This window comes from Myiozetetes cayanensis, unplaced genomic scaffold (genome assembly GCF_022539395.1).
Source record: "Myiozetetes cayanensis isolate MyiCay16 unplaced genomic scaffold, myiCay2020 scf4, whole genome shotgun sequence".
Lineage (NCBI taxonomy): Eukaryota > Metazoa > Chordata > Aves > Passeriformes > Tyrannidae > Myiozetetes > Myiozetetes cayanensis.
In genome coordinates, this window is record NW_026087631.1 from 16,566,446 (window position 1) to 16,591,739 (window position 25,294).

Here is a 25,294-nt window from a genome sequence, read left to right on the forward strand (position 1 = left end):
GAAAAATTGCTATTCAGAACTCTGCGCTTGGAAAATATTAGGGAAAAGTCTACTAAAGGGAAGCATGTTCTCACCTCAGACCTACAGAATGGTTACACCATTGTCAGATACAGAGAAACTCAGGTTCAATTTACAGTTTTAAAGAACAAAATATGCAGTGGCACAATTGGAAGACGCCAAGAAAATTATATAGAAGACATTATCAACTTTGAACTGATGAGTGCAGTGATAACTACCAATGAATAGAAAAGAATATTTTTAATGCAGCTTTCTATGTTAGGTCTGGTGTCTTTTATCAAGAAAAAGGAGAAAACAACCAGGAAATGCACTTTACATTCAATCGAGGAAATGAGATTTACTTGATTTATACTAAGTCCTGTAATTTCCACATCATTTTAAGAGTCTGATAAGAGCCACTGAAAGACTAGCCTAAATAAAAGCTCCATTATTTGGGCTATTATAGCCCAGGTAGTATAATTTGGACACATATTGTTACCTGTCATAAGCACACCAGAAGCCAGAGTGAAGTTCTCACAAATTTAGGAGTATAACAAAAGTTCTCAAGGAACAAAAAATACACAAAATCACATAGTAATAAATCTTCTTAAACACAGTGCCCATATTTTCTAGATATTGTTTAAATAGTAATGATATCTGTTTCAGTTACTTTCTTATACCTGAAAGATATAGAAATATTTATTTTCAGACATAGACTATTTCATTGATATTAACCTAAGCTTTTTACTCCTTTCAGATAAGAGTAATTATACAATGTTAATTCCTTCAATAGAAGTAAGAATTACAAAACACAAAGGGAATGTTTTTGTAAAGTTTTTTTTTTGCTAGTTTCTTTTGTCCAAGAAATCCCAACCATCATCTCTGATTTTTGTGTTGTCATATAGCCCTGTTGAGATATCTTTCTCTGTAAAAACTAAACCACCTAAATCTAAGCAACACAGCATGTTAACAAGTCCACCACAACACTTTTTAATTTCCTCAGAAGCTTCAGAAAACTTATTTATGTCTGATTGCCCGATCCTACTGTTTCAATTCAAAATAATTTATTTGCAAATGAGCAAAAAAGAATTCCCAATTGCTTATTGGAAATTTTTCCTTCAAAGCTTTGAAAGAGATTGTAAACGACATGAAAAACATCTAAATTGACAAGTTTTCTTTTTTCTTTACACACTATAATTCATTTATATATTGACAGTATGTATTAGATTCTTGCTAACCTCTCCTAATAACCCTTCCTCAACATGATTATAAAGTTCTTTGTCATGCCAGATTTGATATCTCGAGAGTTTTCCCTATATATAGCTCCATAAAGTCAATCTTGAATAAATATCTGTAAATTATGTCTGAAACGATATGATGAAAATATTCATTAAATATAATTTTCCAACTGAACTCATACTGCTTAAATAGTGTCTTTGTAGATTTTGACTATCTTTGTCTGTTTGCACAATAAAATGAAGATCATCAGAATATTGGCTCTGAGAGCTACTGTAGAATCATTTTTTTATAGTGAGAAATCAATGTTAACAAAAGTATGCAATGAATGTCAGGAACATCATGCTTATCAATATATGAAACTCATAAAATCTCCTGCTTTTACTTATGAATGGCTGGCCAAATTGATGTGCTTGTTACTTGTCTCAATCAAGTCCCAAACAGTTTAGATCTGAGAGGAGTAATTTGTGGGACCTACTATGCGAAATCACATCTTTCTGTTTGTCAATTACACTAGTTTTCAACACAGTGGATATCTAAGCAACCAAAATTACTAGCTGACAGGTACCAGGAATCTTGACATCACGGGAGTCAATAGCTTACATTAGGGGTTGCCATGATGAATGTCAAAATGTCAAAAATGTCAAAGTTCCAACTATAAAGTGCTAAAAGGGGAAAGAATGGCACCAGAAAAAAGTTCTGATGATGTATCCTGGGAAATTCTGGCAGTCTTATTCACTGGTCACAGGCACAGCATCTCTTAAGAGAACTATACATAAATTTTAACTACAGAACAAGAACTTATTTCTCAGTATGTACAGAAAGAACATATAAATTAATATTTTTAAAATTCCTCAGACATATTCTTGGCTGAAACAATACATTTCTGTTTAACATTTTTAAATTTTAGAAACATTTTTATCAGGTCATTTTTCTTGACATGACTTGCTTTTCATTTGCCTTTTTGGTGCCTTAGGTGTTGGAAAACTGTTTTGCCATTATGCATGTTTTAAGGTAGAATTGGTTATGGCAAGTGTGAATACCTTCCTAGAGAGCCTATTTCTTCTCTCATCGTTTTTTTGGAATAAGTTACTCTGTATTCTTCATGAGATGAGTACTCACAAATATTTCTGAGATAGTGTTTTGGGTTGATTTTGTCTCTGGGATAGGTGTTTACTAGCTTTGGACTACATTTTATCTTGTACTTGACTAACACGCATAGGTATTTGCTTTTAGCAAATACAAAAAGCAAATACAGGTATTTGCTTTTAGCAAATACAAAAGCAAATACAGGTAAATGCTAGATTATCAATTTTTGTAGTATGGACAATATCCAGAAGGCTGCAATCAGTTAGAGTGTGGTTGTCAAGATCACATCCAAAGCCACATTTCAAGTGACCACTACAGCTGTCCCAACAGCAGTAGCTTAGCAACCAATGCAAGGACTACACTGGCTGGGTCTCTCTTCAGTTTAGTTACACCCCCAGGAAATATATGTTAATATATCTATGGAAATGAATTTGACATTCATTTCATAAAGTACTTGAGCACTATTTTATGAGGGGGTTACTGAAATAATTTATACCATGTATTCAGTGGACAATAATGAAACCAAAAAGCCAGTCTTGACTTTGAGGCACTTGAATATATACAAGAAATTTGCGGTCCATTTCTGGTTTGGCTGCAAATTTCTTTTGAGATTACAAACAACCATTTTAATCTACATGTTACAAGTTAACGACATTTTATTTCCCTGTCCTTTTCACTCTCTTCATGTTTCTGCTTCTTATTTTAAGAAATAAATACCCTGAAACACTGAACCTACAAGCCCAAACACCAAAAAAAAAAAAAAAAAAATTTAGTTTTAGTGCTCCCTACACTCTCAAAAGAAATAAATCCTACATCACTAATGGTAAACAAAAACTTGTTTTTTTCAGCATCCTTCTCTGAGTATCAGAGGAATGTGGATGGCTAGCTAGACCTGAGGCCTACTGCCACTTTCCCAAATGGAGCTGTGTATCTGAGATGCTAAAACAGAATCTTCTACAGTAATACAATCTAGGATACCAACCTATTAATTCTTTCTGCATTTTTTTTAAACATAAAAGCTAGCTAATATATGATACTATTTTCATCTTTTTGCCCTTATTTTTGCTCTCCTTTTCATGCTGAGTCAAAGCAAATTTCCTTAATTAGTATGAATGTACATCTGTGTCACATAGAGGTAGAACAAAGATTAGTAAAAGAAAGTAAAAAAAAAAAAAAAAAAAAATGCAAAAGACAGCTAAGTCCCTAATATAACTAACTTTTTATTTCTAATGATTAGTGAAATATGAGCTGGTAACACTAATTTAACTAACATTAGTTGGTGAGTTGGTTACAAAGTTTATTTATCTATTTTAACACAGGTAACACCATAGGAAGTAAATATTGAAACAAAATATTAAGGATGAAGTACATTCGCATTTGCAATGAGTTGCCAAAGAAAGTGACATAATGTATCTACTGCTAGGAAGTTCCTTATCAATGGTATTGCCTCTTTGCTTAATCTGAGGACCTTGCCATCATTGCCTTCTTACACTTTAGTTCTTGGCAAAAAGTAAAAGAGATGGAGAGGTTAGAAAAGGCACCAACACTCCACACCCATATATGTCAGTATTTTTTATGCAAGTATTCATATTTCCTGTGTTACTTTTACAGCAATGTGGTGGTTTTAATCTAGGCCTTCCTTGGTCACCAGTTTGTAACCAAGGAAGAGGCAGTGTTCCCAGGATTCCATATGATTTTTACGTAAATTGGGGTATAAATAAGAAGGGAGGAGAGGCCTTTGCTCTCTTCTCTTCCAGCGAGGTTCGGGAACAGTGGGTCCTTGTGTTGGTCTCGCTTATCTAAGGCTGAGGCCTGCAGTGACCGCTGGCCTGCCAAGTGGGGGTTTGGAGAGTGCTGGCCGTGTGTGCCAATCCTGCTTTTCTAAGGAACGTGGTGAGATTTGTTTTACTAGTTATTTTACTAGTTCTCGGGTTTGATTGCGTATATCTGCTCAGTGTCCCTTTTTTTGTCTCCTTTTGTTCCTTTTCCCCTTTCCCTGTCCGTTCAGGGGGTGTTTGGATTCCTTTTTGCTGTGTACATAGCATCTTAACTGTAATATACATCAAATATATATTTTTTATATAACTAGCTTTATTTTCGGGTTCTTCAATTTGCATAGTTTTTTTTCCTTTGCCCTGGGGGAAGAAGGAAGGGGGAAGGGGCAGGGGCTGCTACTGGGGGTTCGGGCATTTGGCAGGGAGCCAAGTCCAAACCATCACAAGCAGTCAATTCCTGAAGCTGACTAACAGAAAACAGGGTACAAATCTCTGTGAACCTACACTCAATGAAGATGATTTACTTTGGTATATGGCATAATCTACATGACAAAGGGAAAAACATTTTAACCGTCAGTTGAAGGGACATTAGTCTGGAGACAACTGAAAGTTGACACAGAATAGTTAAATGCCTTAAAGGACTTGCATCTGCTATTATTTTTAAAAAATTTATGTTTCAGTTTTTAGAGTTTGGAAGCTTTTGTATAATTACATATCTTAAAGTGACCTGTGAATGGTTTGAAAATCATTCTCCCCAGAGCATATCTTTCAGTTGACAGGTGTAACCTTTTCTCATTCAGCCTGAAGCTAGGAAGAATAGATGAAAAGTGAGCTGGCAGCTTTCCACTTGCTTATTAAAAAGCCCAAAAAACTATATGGGTGAGAGGAGCCATGTAGAAGACAATGTAACTATCAATATTTCCACCCTTTCAGGTTTTTTTTAAATTTGCTGATCTTTCAGGATTAGGCCTACTTTGCAAGCCAAAAGGACCTAAAATCATCAGAAAATATCCGCAAATTCTTTGGTGCAGCTTTTCTGCAGTTTGCCTATTAAGGGATGAAATAATTTGCAATTCTAGATAATAACATGATATTCATTAACATGTGCTTTACTTTTTTCTTTATCATTTGGCACAAATATTTTGTCACATGAGAAAAAATATTAATTTCAATGACACTAGGTATATGGAGACCACTGGAACTACATTATTCTGGACTCCCTAAACATGTCAGTGTGATTAAAGGCTAACAATGAAATGATTCATTACTATTACTATTCATTATTATTCTGGTTAATCAACATATTCAAATTTAATTATTTTCTTTACAAAAGAAAAGGGATTTCTATGATTTTGCTGGACCCTGGAAGTTCTGTCTTTGTTGCTAGGAATTTTTAGCTACTAGATATTTTTTAGTAGCTCGCAGCTTAATCTTGGGCAGAATCATGAAAGTTAAGAGAGGCCCTGAGACTGTGCACCAATGGGACTCTGTTTACAAGAAGTCTCCATGCTTCAGCAGCTTATTGGAAAACTTCCCAGCAACCAACTGAAGCTCTTTCCAGTCACAAGGCAGACTAGAAAGGGTCGCATCAACCATTTGAGACTTCTTGCATTGTGAAAAAGAAATACTGGAGCTTCTACACATGAATTTAGCAAGACTTAACTAGCTACTTTCTTGAGCTCCTAAGGAAATTATGGTATCAGGAAGAAACTGAATAGAAACAACAACCAACACTTTAAAAATGTAACAGAATATATTCTTAGATTGGAAGGTGAAAAAAACCCCAAAACAACAGGAAATTACTTGGTATCTTCATATGCCTTTTAGTTTCAGCAACAACATGCATGAAAGAGATCAACCTGGCATGACATTTACATTGAAGATATATGACAGAATCTTATTATGGAAAGCACTATGCACTTTCTGGGATTAACCTTGGCAAGAGTTTTGATTTTTGATTACTAGAATGAATGCGCTTCCAAAATTATAAAAATAAATGCAGAAATTTATAACTTTTGCAAATATATAATGATTCAAAGTCAAAGTACTTTCCCTTCAAGGGGTCAACTTTTGTTTCAACAGCTTTTGCAAATACCTGTATACAAAACAAGAGACACTTCTTTACATCTTCTCCTATAACCTACTTATTAGCTTTCCTATCCACAACTTCCAAATGGCTATATGCAAATTATATGCAACTGATGTAAAAAAGGCAGAAATATCAGTTTATCAGAAATATCAGTATTAATATCCTTCCTAGACACTCAGATTTATACCTTTTAATTTATTTTGAGCAATCCTAGAAATGAGCTTCCAGAACTCTGTAATGTTGTTGTAATGTAACATTATGTTTGAGAAAAACTCTGAAATTTTTGGTTATTTTTGAAAAAAGGAAAGAAAATGAAGATCAACATTTCAGCTTCTGATTTTGCAGATCTGCCATGGATCTCTTTCTGTAGGCTGTTTAACCATTTCAAGCTGAATATTCAGAAGTCTAGACCTGAATGAAACAGTATGTTTTGACATTTAGTGACCACTGTTTTTTTCCATCCAGCTCTAATGATGTGTAAAGTTATATACAACTGGATCGGACAGTCCAGTTGCTTGAGACATAAGCTCAGCAACAAATCCTACCTCCACTTAACCTTTAAGGAACTTAATTTCTCATAATCATCAGCAGAAATATCCCTACCAAAACCTACACATGAGAAAAATATAGCAAAGGACTACTTCAAGTGGGTAGGGAGAAGGGTATGGTGATCTCCAGCAGGAAAAGAGGACAGTTACACAGGCAATGATCAATCTCAGTTTCAGATCATTATAAGAAAATAATGATTTCCTCATTATAAGAGAAATTCAAAGCCATAAAGTATCACTGGCTTAGACCCTTTATAATGTCCATCAAATACGCTCAAAGGCTTGGCTCACAATAACCTTTTTGTGTGTGTGTGCACACGCGCGCGTGTGTGTGCACATGTGTGTGTAATATTGAGGGGTTTATTTGTTTTTAATACCAACATTTGCAAACTTTAAGACCTTTGCCAGTGCTGACTGTCTTGCTAATTGAAAATCATTGGCTACCTTTGCTCCAACACAAGTATCCATGCTCATCTGACATTTGCTTAACAAAAAAGATATTTCACCTAATAAAAGCAGCTCAGAAATCAAATAACAGCCCACTAAACTCTCCTGTTAATACAGTCAGGAAAAGGTTACTAGCAAAATGTGCAATTCAGTGCTTTGTCCATTAAGCAAAGGCCTCAAATACACTGTTTGCCTGGCCATAAAATACCTCGGTCTGTTGCCCAGCAGTCTCTGAGCTGTTCAGCAAAGAGATTAGTCATTTTGGTGGATGGCCCCTAAGTTGACAACAAGAATAAAATCTCTGGATCTGTTTATCTAAATCAGTTAGTCAGATATATAAGAAGGCCTACTGTAAAAAATGATTATGTGTGAGTTGGAATTATGTTTGAAGCTCTCAATCTACTGTGTGCTGACTGAGTTGGCTAAGGTCCTCTCCAGTGCTGTTTTCCAAGTCACAGTTCAAAACAGGAGAGTTTGCACATCTGCTGAGAAGCCACAGATGCTCCACCGCACATTTGAAACATCTCTTCAAGCATTTCCCGCTCAGCATGAGGCTGAAGGACAAAATAAATGCTAATTCTTTTTCAAGTAATATGGACTTTCTATCTATCGTGATATACAGAAAAGGCACTTGGCTTTGTTTTCTATAACCAGTGCATCCAGAAATTCTTTGCTCTTGCTGAACTAGTCAAAATTAGCAGAACACATATTCTCTATTATCTCTGTCCTTGGTCTATTTAAACCTAATCAATTCTATGGTTCCATGGAATAGAGCATGTAAGAGTGAGTAGCAATACAAGAAAAAAAATCCAAAAAGACAGGAGGCTGAAGAAGCTCTACGGATCACCTCTGTCAGAGCCTGGAAGAATCTGGAGGGTGATAAACTGCCACCTATCTATCAGAAAGAGTAAAAAAAATAGCCCTGACTTCTCATTATTGTACTCTAACACTGTGCTCTTTCTTTCCTTTTAACATTAAAACATGGGAAAAGAAGTGAAAGACAGACAATAATGACCCTCTAAGGCACTGAACACACATCAGCAGTTCAAAAGACCAATTTACTTAACTCAAGGCAGCTTTCAGGAAAAGTAAAATTAAAGAAAATTAAATAAGTAAAACATAAATTATTTTATCAATCAACTTTCTTAATTTCCTTTGTAGACTTAAGACAGGATTTTAGACCTGAGTGAGCAGAGCCTGGTAAAGACTGGTGGGTGGGGTTTTTTTGTTTTTTTGTGTATGTGTGCAAATAATTGTGTTTTGGACAGCATAATGGAGAGGCGAAGAATTTACTAGAAATTCTTACCTGATTAAAATAGTAATGAACAATAAAATGGCTTTGTTTTCTCCTGCAAACTCAAAAAGAGAAGGCCTAACTTCGTCCTGATGAAACTTTCTTCTACAATTAATATTGAAAAATATGTTATTCCTTAGTATTACTTCTGATTTTTAAGGTTATCTAAAAGCCTCTTAATGCCTAAAAGAACCTCTAAGCATGAACAGTACACAAACTTCTAAGTGAATAAAACTGGAAAAGCTTGCTTTTATTTTGTAGCCACAAATACCTCCTGGTACAATGGACTAGGATAATAAACTGAATCATCTGAATCAATAATTAAATGTTCATACTTACTACTTACAAAGAAATACTAAAGTTTCAAAATTCATTCCCTAGATAAAAAAAAGGCATCAGTGTGTAAGCATCATTAAAAGTAAAGATGTTTCATTTACTTTTGTAAAGTGTTTTACCTATGCCATAGTGATTTTCTAATCAGAAAACAAGGAAACAGGAAAACAGGAAGAAACACAGAAAGCTCTTCCATGTAAATATATAAATCACTGCACAAATCACTACTGTAAGTCAGCAATCAGCTGAAAGCTCACTGATGATGTAACAAAATCTTCACGTACCCTATCAAAAACTGCAAAATTTATAATGGACAAACGACAAGCTGACAGCTCAATTCTGAAAAGCCTTTTTCCACAACCACCACACTCCATTTTGAGTGAAGTCTTACCACTCCTCCCACCAACACAGAGGGTGTGCTGAACAGTAAATTGCTAGCTACATCCTCCTGCAGTCTTCTATTAAAAGTCTCAGGATAACTGTGAAAGTATTTTACTTTGAGAACCAAATTCTATAATATTTTAGGGAATGTCTAAACTTATTCCAGGAGCAAGCAGGTGAAAAGACACTTAGCTGCCTTTGTTGCTGCAATGAGTGTCAGGTAACTACACTTATCAAGAGAATATGGCTTTGCTTAAAGGGTTGGGAAGAGAAGTTAAAGAGAAGATTTCACATCCTCTTTGTAGCTTGTGAGAAGTCAGCTTGTGATGTGAGGCCTGTGAATAAAGGACAGGAATACAGAATTCTGTGAGGTTTTTTCTTGCTGTTTGTGGCTGTTGAGAAAGCAGGAAAGCTGGTATAAAGCATGACCTGGTTGGTGATCCCGTTTGCAGAAGCAGCAGCTCAGGGTCTTGAGGAGACTTGATGGAGAACTGTGGGTAATAGGGAGGCTTTCAATGTGATGTCCCAAAACAGAGAATGCCCTTGGCAGCTCATATATAACTGCTGGACAAACTGCATTTGTGGAGTTTGCAAAAGAGCTCACTCCAACCTTCAGGCATAGGGTACAGTAATTGAATAAAGGGTACTCTGTCCTCTTGCTTACTGCTTTTCCAAAATCCAACCCCCATCCCAGTACCCACTCCTTCCTCTCTTGCAGCACCTTCCTCTACCAAACTCTCAAAGAAGCCATGAGCAGCTGAAGCCACATTGCTACAAAGAGAAACATAGAACATGCTCCAGACATAGAGAAGCTGTGAGTTCAAAATGCCTCAGGCACAAGAAGCAAGTCAATTTGGATTTCCCTTATATCTAGCAACAGAGGCAAAAGAAAGGCAGTCTATAAACACCCACCATCTCCTTCTACAGCAATTTGTAAATCTATCACATCTGTACCATGCTTTATTTTTGAGTGAATAAAAAACAGTTGGATTTGTGTCAGATAGAATATTTAAATACTGAAAGTAATGACAGATTTCAGGTTTTCATTTTGGCCATACAAACATACAGTCCATGTTTTACTTTCACTTGAGTGAAAATACACTGGGTTTCCTTACAGAGTTATAATTAAAAGGATGAATACAAACGGACCCTGTGGCCTTGCTGGCTTCCATTACTTGAAACAATGCCACCTCAGATGATGATAATAGAGGAAAAGTAAAACTACCACCTTTCTTTTTCTTTTTGGTGACTTGGACTCTAAGACCAGTACTGTGTTAGCTACATTTCACATGTTTCTAATTTTAATAGAAATACAACAGTAGAGCTACAGATAGCAACCAAAACATCAACCTTCTAGCTTGCCTCTGGGCTGAAGTCAAACTGTACACTTGTTAAAAAAGGGAATTATCTGGTATGCAAGGATTTCCTACAGTACAGATTAGAGTTAAATAATTCTTTTCATGTATTATCCTCCTTCCTTTACCCCACGAAAAGCTCCCATAAATAGGAAAGTTCAAAAACTACAAACTGATTAGGAGTTAGATGAGCACTCTGAAAAGGATGCAACTAAAATGTGGTTTGTGCTTTAAAAGTTTTAATTAGTTTAATTGAAATACAAGTATTTTGCTGTTCAGATAGTAATTACTTGTATGTAGAGGCAATTACTAATATTTTTATTTTTATTGCAACTAGTAGCAGTACAAAACTAAGTTGGGTGATGGTATCTCAGATAATTTTTTTCCCTTAAAAAAATAGGCAACCAGAAAAAAAGTAACTTAAAAACTTTTACAGGAGAATCAATATGCTCTTGATCTTGATTAAGACAGTAACACGAAGTTCTGTCTCATAAAATTACAAGATTAAACAGATAAGACCCCTTTGTTTAATAGGATTTTGAAATAAGGGCCTGTTAACTGAAATGGAGTTAGAAGGAAAATCATGATTAATAAAATCTGAATCTCTCATTTTATTTTCCAGCAATTACAAAAATGTTTTAAAAAACCTATGTTTAAAAACTATGCCACCCTAAAGTGGCATATTCTTTGTAAACTTAAAATCTAACTTTTATTCAGAAATAACTTATTCATAAAAATATTTGGTACCTTTCAGTACTTATTAAAATACCTGGGTACTTAAAAAAAACTAATTAAAAAAATCATCTGAAGTAATCTCCACTTGACATAATCCTCTTACAACAGATCTTTCTTTTTGGTTTGTTTTTCTCATACCTTACAAGTGATAAATTGATAGGTTTTGATGTAAGATACAGAAGTAAAATACCAAGCTGGGTATTTCAGATTTACTTGCACCTTTAAGACAAGCCCTGTAATACAGCACCTATGTGAAAGGCTGCTGCTCACCACAGCTAGGGTGGATCATTTTAGTATAGTACATGCTTTTACTTGGGAAAATGATAATATGAAAAATTCATAGCATTAACAGTGAGTAGTGATTTGCCCTTTTATGTCTTCTGGTATTTACTTAAATACTTCTTTCAAGGCATTGTTTAAGAGAAGTGGAATATATTGTTGCCACATGATGCTTCCTAATTTGCTTTTCGAAAAATGCAAATGTTCTCCCCATTGAAATGTACATTGATACTCTTGAAACCTTGTTAACATGTTGATCTTTACTGCTACTGTTGCATAGCTATTTTGAGTGACCAGAAGACACTCCAATATTTCTGACCTTTTCCTAGAGAGTGACGCTGCTGGAAAACATCCATGAACAAATGGGCCTATTCTTTTAATCTCTCTGGACTTTAATACTTCCATAGGCATTTATGATTTTAACATTCTAATATTAGGATTATGCCTTACTCTAAACCTAGGTATCTTGCTCTTCATCAACAAATAGTATGTATGAACTTGTCACACATAAGGAAGGTGATAACCTCAGAATGGACTAGTCCAGTTACACACATTGTAAATCCAGGTAATGCTAAAGATTTACTAAGCTTCTCTTAACAAATGGAAATTTTGCTTTTTATTTTGACAACTATCCAGGTTGCTAGCACTTGCAAAATCACTTAACTGTCCTCTCATTAATTTCTTAATCATACTAATTGTGCTTTCTGCATGGCTGCTCAGTCCTCTGCTCTTGCGCTGTTCAATGCCTATTGACTGTTCCAACAAAGTATCAAATAGTAACACATGTTCCCTATCTATTACTCGCACAGACCTTCTTCCTATAGGTTTACTCACTAATAAATTACAAAATTAAAATGTTCACCAGTTACATAGTAAATAATTCACCTTTATTTTCTGCCATAACTTTCCTCTTGCTTATGGATTCTCATGGATCTTCCGAAAGACCTTTGTGAATCTCAGCTAACTTCCTCCTGCAGGTCCCGAAGAATTCTGCAGTCAATCCTGACCCTATGCAGGCTCAGCAGCTTATTTTTACTGAGAAACTAGTTTTATTTAAGCATATAAATCTATTACAGATGCTGGAAGCACTACAGTTTTTTCTATAGCAGAAACAATACAGTAAAATGGATTTATAGCACTTCTCATGGCTCTGTTCTATTTTGAAGCAATAACAGATTTGTGGAAGAAAACTAATTAAATAGTTTGTTTTCCTGTTTTACAAAATACAATTTAAATTGGAAAAAGAAAAAGATATATTGTTATGGCCAGGTAACATTCCTACAGAACATGGAATATGTATATATTTCACACTTATAATAATATTTGAAAACAGTGTTTCCAAGTTTTGGTGTTTTGGTTTTTTTCCCCGTTTCTTTTCTAAAAGGCAAAGTTCATTAGCAGTGACAACACAATTTGGCCTTGGTGTCAGGTGGTACATAAATTACTACAGAAAATAAATAAAGCAGTGATACTCAAATCCTAATGCACAAGAGAGTTATCCTTTAATTTTAAGAAGTTTTTTAACAAAGAATTCTAGGTTGAACATAAACACTAATGAGATGTTAATGTCTCTACATTATTAACTACTTTAGGGTGTATTTCAAACTCATAATGCCATCATATTTTGTACCCACTGCACAAATCAAATAGTGGGCCAGAACTTTCTAAATAATGTATTTAATAATTTATTTATAGACTATCTAAATGCAAATAGCTGTGAAGGATTAAAAAAGGTGTTTTGATATCTAACCCAGGGTTTAGTTAAGAAATGTTTACACTACTTAAAATTTCAATGTCTTAAACTTACCTTCTACAGCTTCAGCTAGACTGCAGAGATTAATTGTAACATTTCACACTACTTTCAAGAGGTATGTTTTCTTTATCTGCTATTTAATTTAATTAAAACCTGCTGAATGCACAACTAACCATTTATATTGATGCATTTTAAAGATAATATGAAAATAATATTTGACTTTTCAAAAAAATTAGTAAAATGATTATATTTGCTTCAACCTTACCTGAACTGATTACCAAAAAAGGTACTAGTCACCTTGAAACTTTATGGCAAGTATGTTTCTGTTTACCGCTATGCTTTTTACTTTACTGATGAGATTTCTGTAAAATATATATTTCAACAAGCTGAAGTGCCACCAAAATGCCGGAAGATAAGAATTTGCAGATCATACAAGATTTGCACTATCAGAAAGAATATATGGGCATACTAATATGTCTGTAATCATCTTCAAACTTTACCATTTGTGACCATCAGTATACCAATAGCAAAAAAAAAAAAAAAAAAAGCAAACACTTTTTTCATTTTTGACCTTCAATTGTTAGCATATAATAGGAATTTTTTTAACAGATAATTTTATTTATTTAGTAATTTATTTATTATCCAGTTCTGATCATAGCCACAGGGCTGAAATTGATTTGTACTTACCCCAACTGCCTACATTTTATACAGATGGTGGCACGATACACCATGACTCTGAAAGATGTTCTGGGCTAGAAACCACATACTTCCCTGTCTGTATTAGACACATAGAGGACAGGTAACATGTCACTTGTAACTAGCTCTCATCTGAAAACAAATACTTTATTTTAAACCCTTTTCTTAGTAATTAAAATTCTGGAAGTTTTTCTTCTCATAACCTTATCCATAAGAACTTCAAAATGTGGAATATCTGAAGCTCATCTTGTTGCAGAATTAATTCATTCCTGTGAATTAACTCCTGACTTGCTCTTAAATTCATCATCATTAACATCCCAAACCACTGTTAATAGTTTTCTACGTGACCCAGCTGGTTCCTAAAGGAAAACTTGTTTGCTATTCCCATCTCTACCAGCGATCATTCAATGAGAAAACTGCTAAATCATTTATGTGCTAACAGCCATCCACTGTTTTTCCAACAATGCCCCAAATCTCAGAAAGGAAAAAATGCATCGTTCAACTTTTTCTGAAGGAAACTGCAAGATAAGCTTCTTGTTCAGGACGTAAGTACAATCTGAGAAGTTTCTGGGCCCCACAGAGTTGAATGCCACAGCCCTATAAATATTGCACAGTATTTTAACAGCAATTTCTAATAAAAAGTATTTCCACACCAAATTTTCTGTTGAACTTGCCAACACATTGCCTGTGGAGAGAAATCTTGGATTTTAAGAGCATTCACCATCAGGGATGAGCTGCAGAACTGGCCCCAGCAACACCCATTCATGCCATCTGCTTGAGGTGGTACCATATAAACAGCACTGTGTGGACACCTTTGCCAGAAGACCTTCTGGGAGCAGATTGGATTTGTAAAGATTATAAATCCATCATTTAGCTATGACATAAGATGACTGTAGTAATGTTCATCTGAGCACTGTCTTTCCCAAACCTCAGCATTCAGTTCCAATGAGCCAGGACAGGAACGAGACACAGTGAGGTGACCAGAATAGAACTATTACCATATGTATGGTATAAAAATTGTAGCATGCAATATTATTATCAATATTACTATCAAGGTATAAATAGAATGTTGTCCACAGCAACGTGAAAAGTTTGAATATTCAAAAGCATGCTGCAAAGCTGCATATGGAGGAGGTGAGGAAATTCATAACTGTTGGGAAACTAAAATATATTATGGGAAGATGGGAAAAAAGCCTGCTTAGGTCAATCTGTATTTTGATTTGCATCATAAGTATTTAGGACAGAATTTAATCTGATTGTAGACATAAAAATATATGTGTAAACCAATCAAAACAATTTCAGGGAATATAAAATTAACATCCATTCATTGCTGAATACCTCTAAAGAAAAACTGTTTACATATTCCAAAATAAAATTTCTAACATACAAGACAGTAATGAAAAGAAAATATCACATCTTGACTTCAGTTTTGGTTTTATAGGTAAGTATAAGGTATCAGACAATTGAAAGTATATTCTCTGCAATATATGTTCCATGCAAAGCAATTTCAGCTGGACTATGCCAAATATTCAAGAAAAGCAATCACTTCCAGTAAAATTGAACAGCAAAGAACATTGCATTGTCAAAGTGAATAATGGTAAAATGAAAAAAGGAAACAATTAATTCAGTTTTGTTCCTAGACCTATCTGAAGTTTTCGGAAGTTATTAGGATTTCAGGTAGCGGTACAAACCCACTTATTTACTTTTGAAGGATTATTTGAAGTTCATCTAGTCCTATCTAACATGCCACAAATTAAAACTGATTACAGAGATGTCCAGAAGAAAACACAAGTACAAATTATAACTTATTATCTTGAAGTGCCTATTTTTTAGTGGCTACTGAATACTGGAGATGCCTTTACTTAATAAAAACTGCAGCTTGCAACCTTATGTATTTTGGGTTTTTTAGATATGCAAAAGACCTTTGCAGGGCTGAACCACTTCACTCTGCTGACATTCCTGGTTGACTGGGGTTCAGAAACAAGCATTCTTGTGAATAATTTCTCTGTGAACATAGATTTTCATAGTAAAAACTGACACGATCAGATCCACTTGAAGTGACTGCCTTTTTTTTTCCTTCTGTAATACATCCAGAGAAGGCACATAGAAGAGAGAGGGAAGGGAGAGAGGTGAGAGGTAAAAGTAGCTTCTTGACATAGAAGTTAACCATGTTTTCAAATTACAAGTTATGCTGAGTATGAGATTTCCCCCCATTGCTTTTGCTGAAACTATGCAACTTTTGCAGAAAATGATGCACGAGTCAGTGAGCAAAAGACAGTATGACTGCAGACTCGCTACAGGTGATGGGAGAATTGTAATGAAAAAATGATTATAAACAAAGAAACACATTTTATACCAAAATAGACTTGTTCCCTCCTGATTTCTATCCTAATACTGCACTATCCAAAATGATTTTGACAGCTACCTTAGGTCACTAAGCAGAGAAATTATAAGCAAAAATGCTTTTTCAAGACCTGAAGTAGTATGCAGTTTTCAGGTGGATTTGCCAGCATCTTCCTTAAGTGGAATATGCATTAAACACCAAAAGATCTTTCAATTTTTAATGTTAGGTTTCAGTAGAGCCCTTGGAATAAGGTAACATTTGAAAATAGGCAATTCAGGTCTGCTGAACAAGATTCCCCTTGGTCAGAATGTACCCCCAGGTGTCCTCTATACTCAACAGTTTTAGCTTCTTACAAGTCAATAATTCTCGAAAAACCATTTTTTCTCTCTCCTTTTTTTTTTTTAAGTGTCTTTTTCTTCAAGGCTGCCAGCGCAACAGTGCTTAATGTTCACTATCTGTTCCAAAATTTCCATTCACATTCCCAAATATCTTGCTCTGCAGCACCCTTTGCTCTTCTCCCAGGATGTATAATCTATCCTCATTACCTGCTGTACCTGCAGTACCCACAGAGTGCCCAAAATATAAAATGAATCAAAGAAAAGACAGAGCACTTATCAGCAGTTATGCCAGCTGTCACACAGACACATAAAATGTCTTAACACAGTCACTGCAATTTACTCCATGAAAATAAATAGCAGAAAACAGTAGTCTCATTACGGAGTCAAGACCAAATCACGCATATCATTGACTCCACTTTTTTGTTCTTCTTGACTGCTTCAACTGGTAATTTCTTGAATATTTCTGAGACACAAGGAAGAAGTAATATTTCTTGTAAATGCCTTTTTGTTATATAGCAACATAAGAAAGTTGCTATATAAGCAAGTATATAAGCAGAATGTACTAACAACTAATAAATAACTAGTACTTATATTGACTAGCTAACTAGTCAATAAAACTACTATTATAGTTATCATAACTATTATTACTCTATTATATAAATAAGATGATTTATTATAACAATTATTATATATAACTAGATAGCTATCCAGCTAGATGAGAGCAACAGAAAATGCAAGATAATGTTTTTCTCAGGTGCTTCTCTGGATAAATTTTCCAAGTAACCTCTGAAAAAGGAGTCTAGATTAGTGAAGCAATCTAGATTAGGCTTCATGTCAATCAAGTTACTGCAGTACAAGACTTAGAAAGCAGTTAACTGCTCATATTCCACATAATTTCCACCTATTTGCATTCAACTCTACATGTAATGTGCCTGAGCTGCTGTCCATAGTCATTTAATCACCACCATTCCCAGCCTTTCATCTAGCCTGAACACTTTATGAGTTAACTATGGGATTATTTTATGCAGTTGTGATTTTCTCTCTCTGCAAAGCAAATGAGAGTGCAAAGTAAATAAATACCTCAATGAAAAATTATTCTACAATATCTGCTATTGTTTCAGTAATTGCAACAATTTTCATCTGTCAAAAGAACACACTAAATCACTGGGTTGCTTTATCGTCTATGATATTCAAGACAACAATGCCTGATGGTGCCACTGAATATACGGGTAATATTTGTGAAGTAATTCTAAGTGTGAAATACTTCTGAAAAATGGTGAGTTGCTATTGAAAAAATTGGACTCAGAGGTGTAACATGTAACTTTATATGTTCCACATGTTTCCAAATTAGGCAGAGGCAAAACTCAGGTTTGGGTTTGTTGTTGTGGTAGGTTTTTTTTTGGGGGGTGTGTGTGGTTTTTTTGTTTTGTTTTGTTTTTGGTTTTGTTTTTGTTTTTTGTTGTTGTTGTTGTTTTTTTGTTTTTTTAATGAACACAATATGTTACTCAAATCTTTTATACTGACATGACAAAGCTATACTTGAAAAAGGAAATAGATTTTTTAAGCAAAAAATAACCCAGAAAAAAGCATTTTTCTTTTCATCAAGTTATTTTCTATGTAGTACTTGTCTCTCAAAGATCACCATATCCAGTCACTAACTCAGCATACTACTTAACAAATTCAATGGGCCAGAGCATCTACAGACAGTACACTGGCAATATCAGTCAATATTGGAGCAACAGAAAGCACATTCTTGTGTGTTAAGGAATGGAAAGACAGACATGACTGTGCTCAAAGACATTACTATGTGAAAACTCCAGAAAGGAAGGGAAAGTAAACCATAATACCATTGATAGTGTCATTAACTAAAACCAATGAAAATTCTGATGGTTGTATTCTCTGTTCCAGATATAAACAACAGCAACATATGGTACAAATGATACAGCAACATAGTGTTTTCATTTCAGTTCACAAAGCGACACAATTAAGAATGTCTGTGGTGGTGGAAAGACTGAATCAACCATGGCAAGCATTCAGTGAACAGCCCGAAGGGACAGACTCATATACTTAGAGCAGATATCCTTAGAGCAGGAAAAAGAATGGTCCTAAACAAGACTTCAGACAATACTCAGTGTTAACACAGAAAGACTGAAATACAGTTTGCAAATTTATGAGCAAAATTAGGACTCACAGAAACATACACTTCATGTTCTTGCCAATTTTCAACTAATGCAAGAAAATTAAGACCAATCCATCCAGAACCATGGCACACATGAGAGAATTCTAATATAGCTTTCTTCAGCTTGCTAAATCTGAAATAGCTCACGGCATACTCATGCATTAATACCTACCTTTCACAGTACATTAATTTCTGAGCAAAACCAGGTTTAATACATGGTTTAGAAAATATTTATTAACAATCCCAAACATATCTTCTGGAGAGAATTTCACAATTAAACTAAACATTATTAGTATCTGTCCATTAACGAAGCACCACATGTTGAGAGACGCTGAAATGCGCAGAAACTTTCTGAGATGATTTTTATTAGATTCTTTTAGTTACCTCCAACAACTCATGTTATCTCAACTTGAGATAACAAGTCAACGCAAACCTGAAACTGAAAGGAATAGGTGGAGGGCAATCCACGTCAGAGCAGTCTTTAGAGTTAGACCAGGTTGTTTGAGTCTTGTTCCAAAGAAATTTGAATGTTTCCAGGGATAGACACATCACGGCATTCTGAGCATCTGCCTTCAGTGCTTAACTACTTTAAACATTAGAAATATTCATAAATACCTCTGTTTTCTCATGTTTGAATGCATAATTGTTCAAAGATTCTCAGATTCTGCAAGTGTTCAAGGTCAGGTTAAATGTGGTTTTGAGAATGGGTCTTCTAATGGAAGGTGTCACTGCCAGTGGTAGGAAGTTTGTAACTAGATGATCTTTAGGGTCCCTTCTAATCCAAACCGTTCTATGATTCTAGGATATTTGGATATTGTTAAATCAGTAATTATAATTAAAAAGGAATCTGAAATTAAGACTTTGTAAGTCCACTATCTTCTGAATGAGGATTTTGAACATAGCATGATAGGGAATGTATTTTTACCATTTGTGGTCTTTTGAAGGCCTCCACAGTACATAGGCCTCACTCAACCATGCGGTCAAGAGGTTTCCAATATTGAAATTCATTATTCTTCACAACAGAATTCTTCATTTATTGCTATGAAAAAATGCTAGGGGTTTTATGACATGCCGATTTTCCTCCACTCTCAAGAAAAATTGAATATGATGTTATGGTTCCTTCAATGGCTATATTAAAAAGTTTGTCTGACTCTTGCTTGAACTTATATTGTACCTGTGACTACACATAGCTTAATGAGACAAGATTTTAGCCCTTTCTTTTAATAATGCCTATTTTCCACTCAGCCTCAATGGTTTCCCTTCCCATAGCTCACTACCCTATTTTAATGTTCTTTTCCTTTTACTGAAATTCTTTTCTTCCTCAGTTATGAATGCTGACATATTTCAGGCTCATGAAAACAAACAAACAACAAAACAAAAAACTCAAGCAGAAGCAATCTTTACAAGCATGAACACCTAACATATTTTATAGAAAATTAAATATGTTTTTCATTAGAAATGGATCTCTGCAGAATTCAATTGAGAATACATGAAAAAAAATTTTTATAGCAACATTCCTTTACAGATATTAGTAAATTATAAAAAGAGAATGATAATAACAAAATTATTTCTGGGTCTTCTAAAAACAGGCATTTGGAACTAAAAGGATTCTATATACTGTGGCAAATCCAACTTCAGGCTCTATGCAAAATAAAGGTACCAAGTGGTGTTACATCCCTGAAATGCATACAGTTCTGTAATTCTGAGCATAACTTTCAGTTTTGCTATGTGCCTTAGTAAACAGATCTGTACTCTGAGATTAGACAAATTCAGTGGATCTTTCAAAACATGTCTGTATCCCTAACATTTTTCAGCTATATAGGAATTTCATATATAAAATGAAAATATCTAAGAAATATCTACCAGTCTGAATAATGAAGCAAGGCCAATTATATGGTATCTCCTTTCCTGTTTCTTTTTATATGATAGGAAAATATATTTAAAAATACATGCACCCCCCTCCACAAAGTAAATATAATAATTACCACAATAAAATATACACAAAAATATGAATACAAATTCCACTGATAAAAGTGATTTTTTTCTATCTAAAATAGTACAAGTCTTGTTAATTTACAAATCTGCATGGGGTTTAGATGAGCACTACATTGCTCACAAACCTGGAGAACTGCATATCTGACAAAAATCAGTATGGTCCAGAACAAGATATGTGAATAACTGCAAATCTAGTTCAGAAGAAAAACTATTTTTATAAAGTAGTATAATAAAATTTACAAATTTATAGAAAATTACTTAGCTTTCCCAGGTAGGCTGGAATGAATACTACATTTTATTAATTTATCTTTGGGATTAATCCTAGAAATTTCTGACAGTGCATATTTGGTCAGAAAGGGTAACAAGGCATTTAGGCAACTGCTGTGAGGCCAGACACTCAGAAGAGCTCTCCACCACTTCCAAACAATTTTACAGTGGAATATTGACGTGAAGCACCTTTCTGTGATTCTTCAAGATGCTTGCAAACTTCCACATTCTAAGCTTAGGCACTGTGCTCCAGGCTTGTAGAGTTTTTTTTGAAGTGGAAAATCTGATTTGCTCTGCCAGCTCTTTTAGGAAGTCTCTCTCTTTAAACAGACAAATAGTTGAAATTTTAGTATGCAGATTTCAAACGTGTTGTCTCAAGTATTTTGAAATATGTGCCATTTGAATATAGCTACTTTCAATAAATACTTAATTTATTACCTAAGTCTTTTAAAACCTTACCTCCCCACTCCTCTACTACACAATTAGATCCACTTTTCATAATTATGAATTAAGCTTTCCACACAGAGCCTACAATAGGAATGTCCCCATTTTCAAAAGGCAACAAAATATAATAACAGTTCTTAAGAAGCAATGTTTTTATAATTTGTGCATAAGAGCTAAGATTTGTCTCAGAGATTTTCATTTAAAGAAGTAGGTTCCTTTTTTTATTTTTTGTTAGTGTACACCTAGTAATGTCATTCATCTTCATCTTAACGTTATAAATGCAATTTTCTATTATTTTGCCCAACTGAATGTGAAATTTTGCTTAACATCAACATTTCAAATAGGATTTACTGTTTCTATAAAGATGGCAGTTTTATGCTGAGCACTTAACATTTCAGAAAAAAGCAGGAATTAAAAACATCCTTTAAAGCAATTCCCTTTTAAGTCATTCCAGGTGAATAGCTGACACAAGGTACCCAATCTAGAGGAAAACTGCAGGAATTAATCTTCAAAAACTCAAAGAAACTTTTCTATTGTAGTGCAAAATGGCTAAGGAACAGTTAAATTGTAGGAAACCTGAGTATCAGCTTCATGGTTTTAATGGATCAAACCCACTATTTGTATAAGTGATTATATATACAGTGGTGAAATTTGTCTACTTCTGCTGGTGCTGAATTTACCTACAGGTTTATAATCAACCCTGACCTACAGCCATGGACAATTTAACATAAAAAGGCCAACAGGCTGAAACTTACTGCAGACTTTACAGGGTTTTCACATTGAAAGAGGGTCATTAACCTCTATTTTCAAAGTGCAGTGTGTGATCACAGAACAGAGAGGCACAGCTCTTTGTGGCTTTAAACCTTGAGCAACATTTGCAGCAGAGCAGTGAATATGAAATATTATTGTGTAACAGACTACCACATGGATTTCAAGGTGCAAATACTATAAAATTAAATTATATTTTTACATGATTAGTGGTGGATCAATTGCAATTCCAATCTGTTGGACATTTAACTGAAGCGTGCAATGTTTTGGTAAAAGTAAGTGCAACTGTGGCTTCATTTATCAGTCTCCATCTTGGCCCACTCCTTTTATGCATTGCTACATAACAAATTCCAGTAAAAAGCTCAAAACAAAACAACTCCCTTTCAGTCAACTAAATTAAAATCAATGAAGACAACAACAACAAAAAAACCCACTTCATAAAAATGCAACAAGCAAAACACAAAACCAAATAATAATATTGCTTTTGTAATATTTTCATCCGTTTTGTCATTAGGTTTCAACTACATCTAAAATACAGAAGTCATCATTCCTTATGAGTATTTGCACTATGCAACCTTAAATCTAAACTACAAAAGGAAATATTACTACTTCATATTCTTTCTTTCAAGAGGTAATTTTGGGGAAAACAAATAAAGTAATGAATGGGTACCCAAGAATAAATTTCAAGAATAAAAGTTTCTCTTTCTGGAAAACCAGAATGCTACTTTTATTTTCTTTGAATCAATGGTAACAGGGTATGGCTACATTGAATGAAATTTGATTTATACAGTCAAAATATATAATAACTTTATTATGTTATATATTATTTAGAAAATGCTCTGATTTTTTAAAAGTCCTGATTTCAGAGATAAAATTAATGGATATATATTTTAGAGCAATTAAACCATAAAGGAATGGAATAACAAGGGAAAATGAAGAAAGACTTTGAGGGCTTCAGAAGTTTCATAGATAAGAAGGACCAGCTGAGGACCAGCTCTCCAAGGTGAGTGGGACCTGTTTTCTTCAGTTTCACCAGAAACAGGATAGCACAGAGTTGATGAACACGCATAGGGGATTTTTGGCTTTATTTCATCTGAAAGGGGGAAAAGCAGCAGAATTTTACTTCCAGCATACTCATAGATTTGAAAAATTGAAATCATACATCCTTTTTCACTGAATGTTTTAATGACCAAAAATGCCATTTTCCTTGTCTAATGAAAATGGGAAATATCAGTTTAGCTGAGTTACATTTTTGGTTATCTTGTATGTGTGGCTTAGCACTTAAAATCAGTCCTGGAAGTGATTTCAAACAGTTCAAGTCTGAATAGCTAAGCTGGCAAGTACGTCTTGTTAAGTTCATACAATGTTCTCCTTCTACTAAAGAGTTATTTGAACTACCATGGAATTTTTCAGGTTTCAGTTAGCCAGGGATTTTCACTCCTAACTTATACACAGACAGATCTGTCACTATGTATGAATCTCAGAATCCATATGACACTATACAACTCATCATGGCCACTGCAAAAAATCCTGGAACTGATACCTCAAGCTGAAGTTTCTATCTCTACACTAGACATCTGACTTTTTTTTGAGTGCTCATCCTTGAGTGCTAGATTATTACAACATGGTTTAAGTGGCAGAAGATTTGGATACAGCAATTGTATCCAAAATATTTTAATCTAATCAGAAACATTATCTGGAAAGAAATATTTCACAAGTTCTCACCATAGGCAGTTGGGTGCACAGCCTCAAATATATCTGGTGGCCATCTGATGATGTAAGTAGTACATCTTAGTAAGTATCAGTATTAGACACATTATTTATTTTTGTGATTGGTAAATACTCCTTAGAAGTAATCCTGCAGCAAGTCTCACAGCACTGGAGGCTTGCTTTGTCTCAGTATACTATGGAAGCAGTTAGTTTCTCTCAAGTTTAACAAGCACAGTCTTTATCAAGCTGGAGTTACAAAAAGTGGCTATGAAATTACTTCCATAACCATAACAATCTGGGACATGCAGGATGTGGTATGTAAGTGCTGTGAAGTGGGCCTCTGTGAGCCTCATGAGCTTCAACACCATCAAGGTGGTTCTGCGTTGTGCTGGGGTAACCTCTGGTATCCGTATAATCTGGGGAATGAACAAATCAAGAGCATCCCTGCCAAGAAGGACTTGGAAATGCTGGTTGATGAGAGGCTGGACATGAACTGGTAATGTGCACTTGCAGCCCAGAAACCCAGCTTTATCCTGGGCTGCATCAAAAGCAGTGTGACCAGCAGGCCAAGGGAGGTGATTCTGCCCTCTACTTTGCTTTTGTGAGACCCCACATGGATAGCTGCATCCAGCTCTGGGATCCCCAGCAAAGGAATAATATCATACTATTGGAGCAAATCCAGAGGGAGGACACAAAAATGGCAAGAAGGCTGGAGAACCTCTCCTGTGAAGAAAGGCTGGGAGAATAAGATATTCTCCTATTGTTCCGCTGGGACAAAAGACTCAAGGGAGATCTTATTGCAGCATTCAGGCTAGATAGAAGGAAGTTAGTTTTTTTAAATGATGAGGGTAGTGGATCACTGGCACAGGTTTCTCTGAGAGATTATAGATTCCCTATCCGTGAAAACAGTCAGAGTCAGCTTGAACAGTACTCTGAGCAACCCTATGTAGCTGAGTTCCTGTTCATTGCAGGGGATTGCGATAGATGATCTTTAAAGGTCTCTTCCAGCCCAAACCATTATTTTATTTGATAATTTGATTCATAAACACAAACAGATTTTAAGAGACAGATTAAATATGTTTCAATATTGCTATTTTATGCCTTAATGTGGCAGTGAGTAAAACCAAACATTAGGGACATTAGATGTCTCCTGCATAGATCTTTTTTAGCTGTAGCAGCTACTAAGAGATGTCAATCTCTTTGTATCTCCCCCCTCTTTTTGTCTCTTTGTGTATTCCAGCT

The 25,294-nt window shown here is 34.8% G+C and overlaps 1 protein-coding gene across 3 annotated transcripts in view; it reads right to left on the reverse strand.

The window, feature by feature from the left end:
* The window catches only part of PRR16 (proline rich 16), a 134,363-nt gene that overhangs the window by 7,159 nt on the left and 101,910 nt on the right, over nucleotides 1-25,294 (reverse strand). Inside the window, exon 3 of one of the 3 annotated variants that reach the window (XM_050329045.1) lies at nucleotides 23,261-23,435. The exons of the other annotated variants lie outside the window; for them this stretch is intronic. The gene's annotated coding sequence lies outside the window, so the exon portion shown is untranslated. Of the gene's footprint in view, nucleotides 1-23,260; nucleotides 23,436-25,294 lie in introns of those variants that run through there. 3 annotated transcript variants of the gene reach the window in all.